The sequence below is a fragment of the Oxyura jamaicensis genome, chromosome 7 (assembly GCF_011077185.1).
Source record: "Oxyura jamaicensis isolate SHBP4307 breed ruddy duck chromosome 7, BPBGC_Ojam_1.0, whole genome shotgun sequence".
NCBI lineage: Eukaryota > Metazoa > Chordata > Aves > Anseriformes > Anatidae > Oxyura > Oxyura jamaicensis.
The window spans coordinates 38,259,216-38,269,138 of NC_048899.1; positions in this window are offsets into that span (position 1 = coordinate 38,259,216).

A 9,923-nucleotide genomic window follows, 5' to 3' on the forward strand; every position below is an offset into this window, starting at 1 on the left:
GGTGGGTCCAGGGTTAGTTCAGGGGGTTCCAGCTAAACGTGGCATGAAGGAGGTTTGTGGTTTACGCAGGGACGGGCTGTTCTGGAACAGCTTCTCCAGCCCCTCCATCAGCATGCGCTCTTCCTCCATCAGCGTTACTTCGCAGTCCCGATTCCTGTGGTTAAATTGCTAGAAAAGCCGAGCTTGGCCTGAGCCCAGGCTGCCATTAGGCGAAGAGCAGGGCTGGAAGAGGCGGCCCTCCTCGTTGCGTCTCGCTAGAGGCAGGACCAGGCCCTTAGCACACGCAGGGCACTGCACCATCAGTGCCCGCTGCTGCTGGGTGCACGGCTTGTGCGGCACCCCACACACAGGGCTTGCTCCCTCTCACCATGCTGGCATCTCCCATGGCTGGAATTAAATGCGATGTCCTTTCCTGGGGACCTCGGCCTAGCCCAGACAAGAGACAACACCCAGGGACTGATTTGCCCCATTGCCCCGCCGTACGGAGGTGCGGGTCAGTGCAGGCAGCCCAGGTTTGGCCTCAGCAGGCACAAAACCACTCACAGAGGGAAGGAGCTGGCTCCTCAGGTGATAATTTCCAGTAATTAATACCGCAGGGAGAGCTCTACCCCCTAATAGCATAACAGCCCAGAAAGCCTGCCAGGGAAGTGCCTTTTTTCTCAGGGTAATGCATTTTGTTTCTGCGGGTCATTTTCCTGACAGAAACCAGAAATATTGCCTTGTAACAGAGCAGGGCTCAGAGGCTGGCTCCTCACACACACCTCTGTTTGTTTGCACCTAGAAAAACTGATAAATGTCGAAATAAAAAGCTGTGCATTGTTTTTTAGCTAATTAATCAATTTAGTGCTCTTTGGGTTAATATTTATATAAGGTTTATAGATCAAATCTTGCAACTATTGGTAACTAGGGATCTATTCTGGCTAGGTGGACACTGAATTGGATGGGAATTTTTATTACAGGGAGGTGTAAATACAGGTGTTAGGGATGCGGGTGACATCAGTCAAAATGTGAACATCTTCAGGCAGAGGATTCACTCAGCATTGAGCAAATTCTGTGGTGGCTTCTTCAGAATTGGCTGCAAGCAGCTAATTACATATCAGCTGGTAAATGACATGTTTTCAAGAGCTGTTCCAGGCCTGAATGCAGGACACGGATAAATTGAAGGGGGGGAAAGGAGCAGAGCCCCTCACTAGTGCATCTCCGTAAATGTGCCTAGTTGTGCTCAAGCCCTCGTGTTCTGGGGGAAGCATAAAAATTAGTGCTGGGTGGAAACCTATCAGTTACATTTACTGGCAGGAAAGAAAAAGGCAAATGTCATTCCCCCGGTGCTGCCCCTTCCCCTGGTCCTGCACTGCTGCGCCGGGTGAGGCAGGTGGCAGTGAGGGCTGCCAGTAACCCAGAGCCAGGAATGGTGTGCTCAAAAAGAGCACACAGACGAAGAAAAACAGCAGGTGCCTCATCCCCCCAAAACGAAAATGATAGCTAATAGGAATTATTTGCTTTTATTTTGTTTCAAGAAGCTCAGTTAAACAAAAGTTTGAAAAAGCAAAGCGCTCTCATACCTGGAATCCACCCCAAAATGCTTTCTAGAGAAAATAATATATTTAAACTGGCTTGACAGCTGTAGTGATTTTGTACTTTATTAGAATAAAGAGTCAGTCTTCTCCATCCATCCTGGAGATTTAATAAAACCTGCTTTCTGTTATGCTGACTGTAGCTCTGCGTTTCCTTTTCTTTTCTCTGCTTCTTCACGTTCTTCTCCAGCTTGCGGCAGGAGAGGAATTGAGGCGCAGCAGTTTTGCAGTTTGCTCCTGCTCTGGGAGCATTTTGCACACTCACTTGGTGACATTCCTGTGAGTACGGGGTGCAGGACTGAGCACGGAGTGTGGCTTGTAGGGTGTGGGGGTGGGATGCTGATGCCTTTCCTCCCTGGGGTGTTACAGAGGGATCAGCCAGGGGGGCTTGGCTCAGAGCACGCTTGTGGAAGGGAAGATGAGCGAGCTAAAATACAGTCCTTTTGCTTTTCTTTTCCCTTAAATTACAAGTCTCCCACCCTCACTCTTTTTGCTCATGTTGACTTTAGGGAACACAAGAGGAAGGGAAGGCTTTGTGCCCTCAGCCCAGCTCCCAGCCCCATCCTTGGGGGCTCCCAGCTCCGTGCCCGGCCCCCCAGCTCCCAGCTCCATCCCCCCAGTGTGGGGATGCTGCAGGAGGTGGGTCCCCAGCGCAGGATGCCAAGGTGGTGCAGAGAGAGGAATTTGGGGAAGAGGAGGAAGGTTGTGCTGTACTACACGGCTGGGGCTTGGTCCTGGCAGCACGGATGTTGCAGCGCTTGCTCGTAACTACCCACCGAAAAACCTCAATTCTGAGAAGCTAATGAATGCACAGCAGTCTCAGACAAGTACAAAAAAGCAACATCTTCTTGGCCCCAGGGGAAATTTTCCATTACAGCAGTGGAGACCTCACTTCAGCAGAGCCAGCTTCTGGTTTGCAGGACAGCCTGTGCTAGCAGAGTCTGGCCGAGGATGCTGCGAGTGCCCCCCCTGCTCTCATCATGCTCTGTGCAAGGTGCTCACATCCCTGCTTAAAAAAAATGACAAGGAAAGTGTTTGTTTGTTTGTTTGTTTGTTTGTTTTTTTCTCTTTTTTTCTCTCTCTTTTTTTTTTTCTTTCCCCTAAGAATCCCAATAAAGCAGAGCCTGGCTCTGCCCCCCTCCTGTCTGCTGTCCCCCACGTGCACCCCCAGCACGCCCACGCAGGCAGGACAGGCACGAGGCAGCCGTGAGGGCAGGTTGGCTGCAGCCAGTTGTGCTGACCCCAGCAGTCCTGGTGTCCCCAGGTCAGGACGACGGTAAAACGTGCACAAAGAGCCAGTGTTAACGACTGCTGAAACTGAAAAGGAGGAAAAACCCTCCTAGTTTTCTCACAGTTTGCTGAATCTAAGTGCAATGAGCAAGCAGTTTTATCTACAGAGGCAGCATGGAAGTAGTTTGACCCAAACGACTCTACATTAATACTTTCTTGCATAAAACGTCAAAATGAAACACACAGTAATTCATATTTATGGGGAATATAAATTGCTTTTTATTTAATCTTGCAACCATGGGAAAGAAAATTAAATTAATTCCTGAAATCCAAATATAAATAAGTTTTGCTGTATGTATAGTAACTTGCCAGCTATTGCTCTAGGAGATTTCTTAAATTTTGTCTCTGCTTTTTAAGTTGGAAGTCTCAGCAAGACTTGCAAGAGAAGGGAGGATCTTCCAATCAGACAATGGTGTTCTTCCCTGCAGGGTGCAGGGGCTCCAGCTCCACGGCTAAAAGCATCCTGCTTTGAAACCCAAAGGGGCTGAGCGGCTCTGGCATCACGGCACCTGCATTACTTTGTCAATGGGAAACTGAGTAGTAATGTGGGTTTGTTAAAATCAGGAGAGGATAGGCAGCTTTTAGAACGGAAAGATGAAGGGGCTGCGCCATTTTCACTGCCCCTCTCATTTGTGATGAATTTGGGGTTTTTGCACGTGCACGTGATGCACGTCTGTGCCCTCCTGGCTGCAGGCTGTGCCTCGCCATGCGGGAGCAAAGCTGGAGACAGAAACGTGTGTGGTGGAGAACTGCCACTGCCTGCCAGCACAGCCCGATCCATGCAGTATGATCATTGTGAGGTCCCTTCTGCTGTGACTTTTTCTTGTAGGGCTTATTCCAAACGCATGCAAACCAAATAGAAGGCAGAAGGATTCCCTGGCGATAGGCACCTCTGTGCTGCGGGTGACTCTCCCAGGCAGCTGGACTGCTGCTGGCTTTACGTGGTTTCCAGCAAAGATTTCCTGTCTCCGTACCGGTGCCCCCAGGCAGCCCCCAGTGCATGTGGGTGCAGGCAGGAAAGTCCCGATTGCCCCCAGCATCACCTCCCCTCCCGCCCCCACTGCAGAAAGCACAAAAGCCAAAATCAGCGCTTCGTCTTGTTGGGTAAAGGCAGTGTTTGATGTGCTTCAAGTTATAAACAATCTGGACACTCTGCTGTAGTGTATATATTACACCATTTCGTTAGAAATTGGAAGAGGAAGGAAGAAGGAGAAGGTGATTTTCAGTCATCCTCTCAAAAAAAAAAAGACAGAAATCTTAGAAAAATTCATTCTTGTTGTTGGGTATGTTGGATGTTGGAGATCCTTCCATTCTCTAATTATGCTCATTAGCACAGCCTCTCTATTAAACCTGATGACTATTGCAGCTGAAGAAGATATACCGATGTGTGAACTTTTTAAAGCTTGGAGTTTTGCTTATGAACTATGTAAAATCACAGAATCATTTTGGTTGGAAAAGACCCTTAAGATCACAAAGCCCATCCATCAGCTAACGCTCCCGCATCCGTAACAAAACCATGTCCCTAAGTACCACGTCCACAAGTCTCTTAAATACCTCCAGGGGTGGGGACTCCAGGCAGCCCATTCCAACCCCAATCACCCCTCTCCATGAAGAAATTCTTCCCCGTATCCAGGCTAAACCACCCCCGGCCCCGCTGCTGTGGCGGCCCTTCCTTCGCGGGCGGTGAGTAAGTCTTCCTGCTGCGCGCGCCGTCCCGAATTGCTATCAATCAATTCAAGGCACAAACAAAGCAATTAAAAATCAATAGCTATGCAGCTATTAGAGAGCAAGATTTCATTAGGGTTAATAATCGCAGGAATTAGGGAACTAATCAGCCCTAGTGATCTCCAGGAGAAGCCATCGCAGGCTCTGCATCCAGCCTGCCCACAGACCTCAGTTACTGTGCCAAACACTTAGAATAAATGACTAGATGTTATTTTGTAACTAATGGTCATGATAATGACCGAAAATCAGGCTTGTAGCTAATATCTTACTTGTGTACTTGGCAGTAATCCTACTTTCTGTAGGATAAATAGGAGCAGTGTGCTGTGCGGGGAAGGCTCATCCTCTGTTTCTCTGTGCCTGAAGAGACCATTATTTTTTTCCATAAAAGCAGCTTGCAGGCACTTACAGCCTTGTAAATTCACTTTGGTAGCTTTTGTCTCTGGGTCACAAACCAGCGGCAGATATCCCTGTGGCCCTGTTCCAGGGTACCCACCAGGCGAGCTCTGCCCTGTCCCCATAAAATCCAGCCAGTGTTTGGGTCATTTCTCTTCCTCTGCAAGTTGAACAGGTCCTTGGGGGCTGCTAAAAGTCTTAGCAAAACATCCTAATCACCCAGAAATCAGGAGGAGCCTTCTGGGTGTGCTGCCACTAATCAGTCCATTTGCTGCAGGCAAGAGTCATTCTGCTCCTTAATTCAATACAGCAGATGCAAACCCACTTCTGCTCTGCTCCGTGTCGCTGCTGGGTGGGTTGTCATGAGCCCACCATGCACCACCGCAGCACCACCACCAAACGTGAGGACGGTGCTGCCACTTTTCCCTGTAACATTATATTCACCCCATAGTGGTGCCCCAGGAGCAGGTGCTGGGGCCAGAGAGGTGAATTATTCGTGCCCTGCTCTTTGCTTCAGTGGGTGTGATGAAAGGTGATGGGTGTGTGGCTCTGCAAACCCTGCCAGTAGCAGTCGTTCGCCACCCTGAATGAATAGCTCCTCCTGAATTATGCACAGGAAGGTCAGTGGGAGGTGTTGGACACGTGCACCCTGCTCCGTGCAGAGCTGTTCCTGTAAATCTTTCATGGCTACATCGCTGGTTGACCCCTCAGGTGCCCCAAAGCAGCAGGGTGATGGTGAGGATCCACAGTGGACCTGAGCAAGGTGGTCTAGGAACTATCTGTGGAAGTGGTATGCATGCAGGACAAGATATGAGTAGTGAAATGGGTGAGGAAACAGAAATTAACATCTGAATGTGAAGAAAAGGTTTTTGGTCAAAGCCCTGGTGTTAGACGGATGAGAAGTTTAAAGGGATGACTTAGCAGTATTAAGCCAGTTGTGGTTTTCTGTTAATTGATATAAAAATATTCCATTAATCTCTTTTTACAGATCCTGACTAACTTTCTGGGAACCTCTGGGGTTGTGGCATGCTTCCTGGTGCTGCTGCAAGTTCCAGGAACTGTGCTGGGATATCCAGAAAAAAAAAAAAAAAAAAAAAAAAAGAAAAAGAAAAAAAAGTTTATTTATTTATAGCTTCCGACATGAAGAATACCAGTAGAGGTATTGATGGAAGGCACAGATCAAGGAGGGGAAAAAAAGAAGCATGTTAATGTAGGCTATCTCCAACAGTACTTGGTGAGCTTTGCTATTGCTCTCTGGCTTTGCCAGTCATTTTCCACTGTTACTGTGAAGGGTTTTTAATTATATCTAATGACAAAGTAGTCAATCAAATCTAGACACTTTTTTTTTTTCTTTCCTTTTAATTGAAGTTAGCTAGAGAGCTCATTTTAAAACATCACGTAGGAAGTCTGAGATTTAATACGTGCTTCAGAAAAACAGCAATAATAACAATCGACTTTGGCCTCACTTCTCAGCTGGCAGAGGTGTGGAGCCAAGAAAACCTCGTCCATCCCATGTAACAACAAAACCAGGCCAGGGCTCTTCACTGGGGTGGGTCGTGCTCAAGGATGAGGCACTCGCAGTGTCACCAGGGCTGTCCCACCAGGGCCCAGTGCTCATCGATGCCCTGTCTCCTCAGCTGTGAGTTCTGCCTTCTCCTTTGGTGTAAGAAGGGAATGTGAGGTCCTCGTTTAATTCGATTAATTAATCTCATGCATCAGCTCTTTATTTCCATTGAGCCATACTAAAGGAATGCAAAAGGGATGCGAAAAGGTGATCACTTCCAGGCAGCTGGGGTTCTTGAAAAGGCAACGTGGGGACAGTCTGATAACTTATTCATAAGAAATAATTGTCTTTAATAAGCCCTGATCAAGTGTTTGTACCTGCCAATGTGCATCTGTGCTTGGGAAATCTGCTGTTTGTGGTGGCAGACAAGTGCATGTTTCACACTGGGCTTGTAGCAGGAACCTACACATATGAGTCATGTAAGAGATGCAAAAAGACCATTTCTACTTAAAACTGACAGGCAGAAATTATGCATATACATGTATTCAGGTAATTACAGACATGGAGATATTTTTGTATAGGAAACACTAGTTACACGCCACCTTTTTATTACTGAATTTGTCAGTTAGCACTTTTACATTTTTGCTGTGATCTTAGTGATTAAAAAAAAAAAAAATAAAAAAAATTGCTAGCGAAAAACTCACCCATCCCCTTACCACAACTGAGCCAGAAGTGTCTCGTGTGCCAGACAAGCTCCATAGGACAGCCCCAGGGCAGCCGGCACTGGGATGCTCAGCCATCAGGCAGGAACCACCTCGGGCTCGTCCAGTTTGGGTCGACACAACTCTTCCCAGGTCTGCCCTTGACTGTTAGGGCTTCTTGATTCTCAATAAATCAGAGTGAAAATGTGCACATGTGCAACAATGTAAGCAAGGAACAATCCACTCCAAGTGCATCAGGTTGCTAAAATGCTCAGAGATTTGTATATGTTTGCTTGTGTTTTTGTTTGTTTGTTTTGTTTTTCCAGATGCAGCCTTGTGATTTCAATTTATAATAAGGTGACCCGATCTTAATTGAACTAACCTTTATAGATCAGTTGATAGGCTTAAATATTTGCTTATATTAGCAGAGAGAAGGAAACCAAAGTCTTTTGCATAGTTACAATTGCCAAGGAAACCACTCTGCTGGTATCCACGTTGGGCATTTCATCTGCTCCTGTATGTGGCTGTTGGAAAACTGTCTGATTATAAAAAATAAAAGCTTCCAGTCTGACTAGGTGTCTAGTCAGTGTCTGCATAATTTTCTATCAGTTTATCCAAAGCTGCTGCTGTCCTGCAAAAGTTTGTGGAGTCACAGGCAGATTTCCAAATTTCCAAAATTCCAAATTTCCAAAAATCTAAGCAGCCAAACGTGAAATGTGACCCTTGATGGGAAACCATGAATTAAAAAATGACTGTAATTAGAGTGTTTTCCAGGCATCTCGTAGTTTTTCCGAAACAATCTTTTAGCTATGTGATTTATTTTAGCCTTTATTTTAAACGAGGTTGGTCTTAAGGATTTCTGCTGCTTGAAACACGCTACCAAATCAAACATGTTCTAACAAAGACTGGCTGGACTCTGTTTAAAAATAAGTGTTATGCCTGGAAAAGGAGTTTCCTGAAACTGAGCAACGCGCTAAAAAGAGTAGTGGCACAAGGCTGTACACGATTTCTAACTCAGAAGTCCCCTGGGGATTACATGTGCACTTTACTACGGAGGTATCAAAATTAAGCACTAATCCAAGAGGCAGCCTCGTTCACGGTGCTCGTCTTGGGACCAGCCTGTCCCTCTTCAGGCGAGGGCAGTGGACAGAGCCCGGGCTGTGGGCACAGACTGACGGATCGTGCTCTGATTTCAGTGCCCCTTCACAGACACCTCGCTTTTCACTCCTCTGTCTCCATGTGTGCTAATGAGTTGCTCTTTGAATCAACTTCTGATCTGTGTTTTTTAACCCAGCTCGGAGCAGGCTGTCTGTGGGGCTTTGTGTTGGAGAGCCAGGATAATTATTACAGGGAGGTTTTCGGAAAGCTGCTTTCGCAGCAGAGATAGCATCTCCATTCCTCTCTCGGTGCTAATCAGTTTATGTGGGCCTGCCTTATGCACAGCTTTCTGACCATGCCAAATTCTTCCGAAACAAACACTTCATCCATGGTTATCAGGCAGTAACATGTCTGAGAAATTACATTATACTCAGCAAAAAGCCTCCAAAAGCACGGATTTGCCACCTCTTTCCCTCAGAGAGCTGGACAATAGCGGATTTTTGTTATTGCTCATTTTTCTTCTGTCATAAGATCTGTCTTTTATTTTTACCTTCTATATCCTGGACAATTTCTAATCCTTTTCCATAGGCCACACAATAATAGCTTATTTTTCAGTTTAAAATGAAATATGACTAAAGCCTCCAGTCCGCAGGCTGCCTGCCCCAAACCTCCTTGTTTTCCTCTTATTTTTATTTTATCTTTTTTAACACAATTCAGATAGCAGCCATAGAAGTTTAATCTGCATGTTCAGAAACTGGAGAAAAATACCTGGCAGGTGCTGGCCTGGCACCACGGCCTGCCAGCACTCAGGCTCTATTTCCAGAGAGCAGTAGCTCTCTTATCCCAAGAATATATATATATATATATATATATAATAATATATATATATATATTTTAAAAAGGAAATGTAAAAATTACTTGAAATCTCTTTCTATATAATTTAGAGGAGGAATGCACTGCTCTTCACACTGGAGGGATAAGTAAGGTAACTGAACAGCCTTGTGTTCTTCATCACCCAGTCCTCACGGGGCAGGCGTTGTCCCCAGGACAGAGATAGCAGCCCTTGTGCCCCAAGTGACCTCCCTCACATGGGCTACTGGAGCCATCGGCCACTTGCTCTTGTTCCAGGAAATGCAGGGTGCAGGGTGGGTCTGGGCATCTCACAAGAGGAGAAAAAAGAATTAAAGGAGGACGTTGTTTTTGCTGTAAATCTTCTGTGCTACAACACTGCCACACGCCGTATCTGGGCACAGCCAGGGTGGATGTCAGGGGTGCCCCCTTGTACAGCCCCTGGGGGATGCCATGGCTCTGCTGAAGTCCTGCAGAATGACATCTTCCCGAAGCATCGAGGCAGATGTGCTGCTTGGGCCTGCCCCTGAGGTCTGCAGACCTGCCCACAGCTGCAGTGGCGATCAGCGATGCCTTTAGCCTACGTCGTGCTATGAGTTGTGATCGTCCTGCACCGAGCTTTGAAAGCACCACGCCTCCTTTGTTCCCTTGTCCCCCCAGGGAGCAGAGGTGGGATCCAGAGGTGGCTATCACCTTACAAGGATGTGCTGACGTGAACATATCAGCGTAAAAGAAGCTGCATGCACTCTCCTAGATCTTGACTTTCTCAAGAGCAATTAAAAACCAACA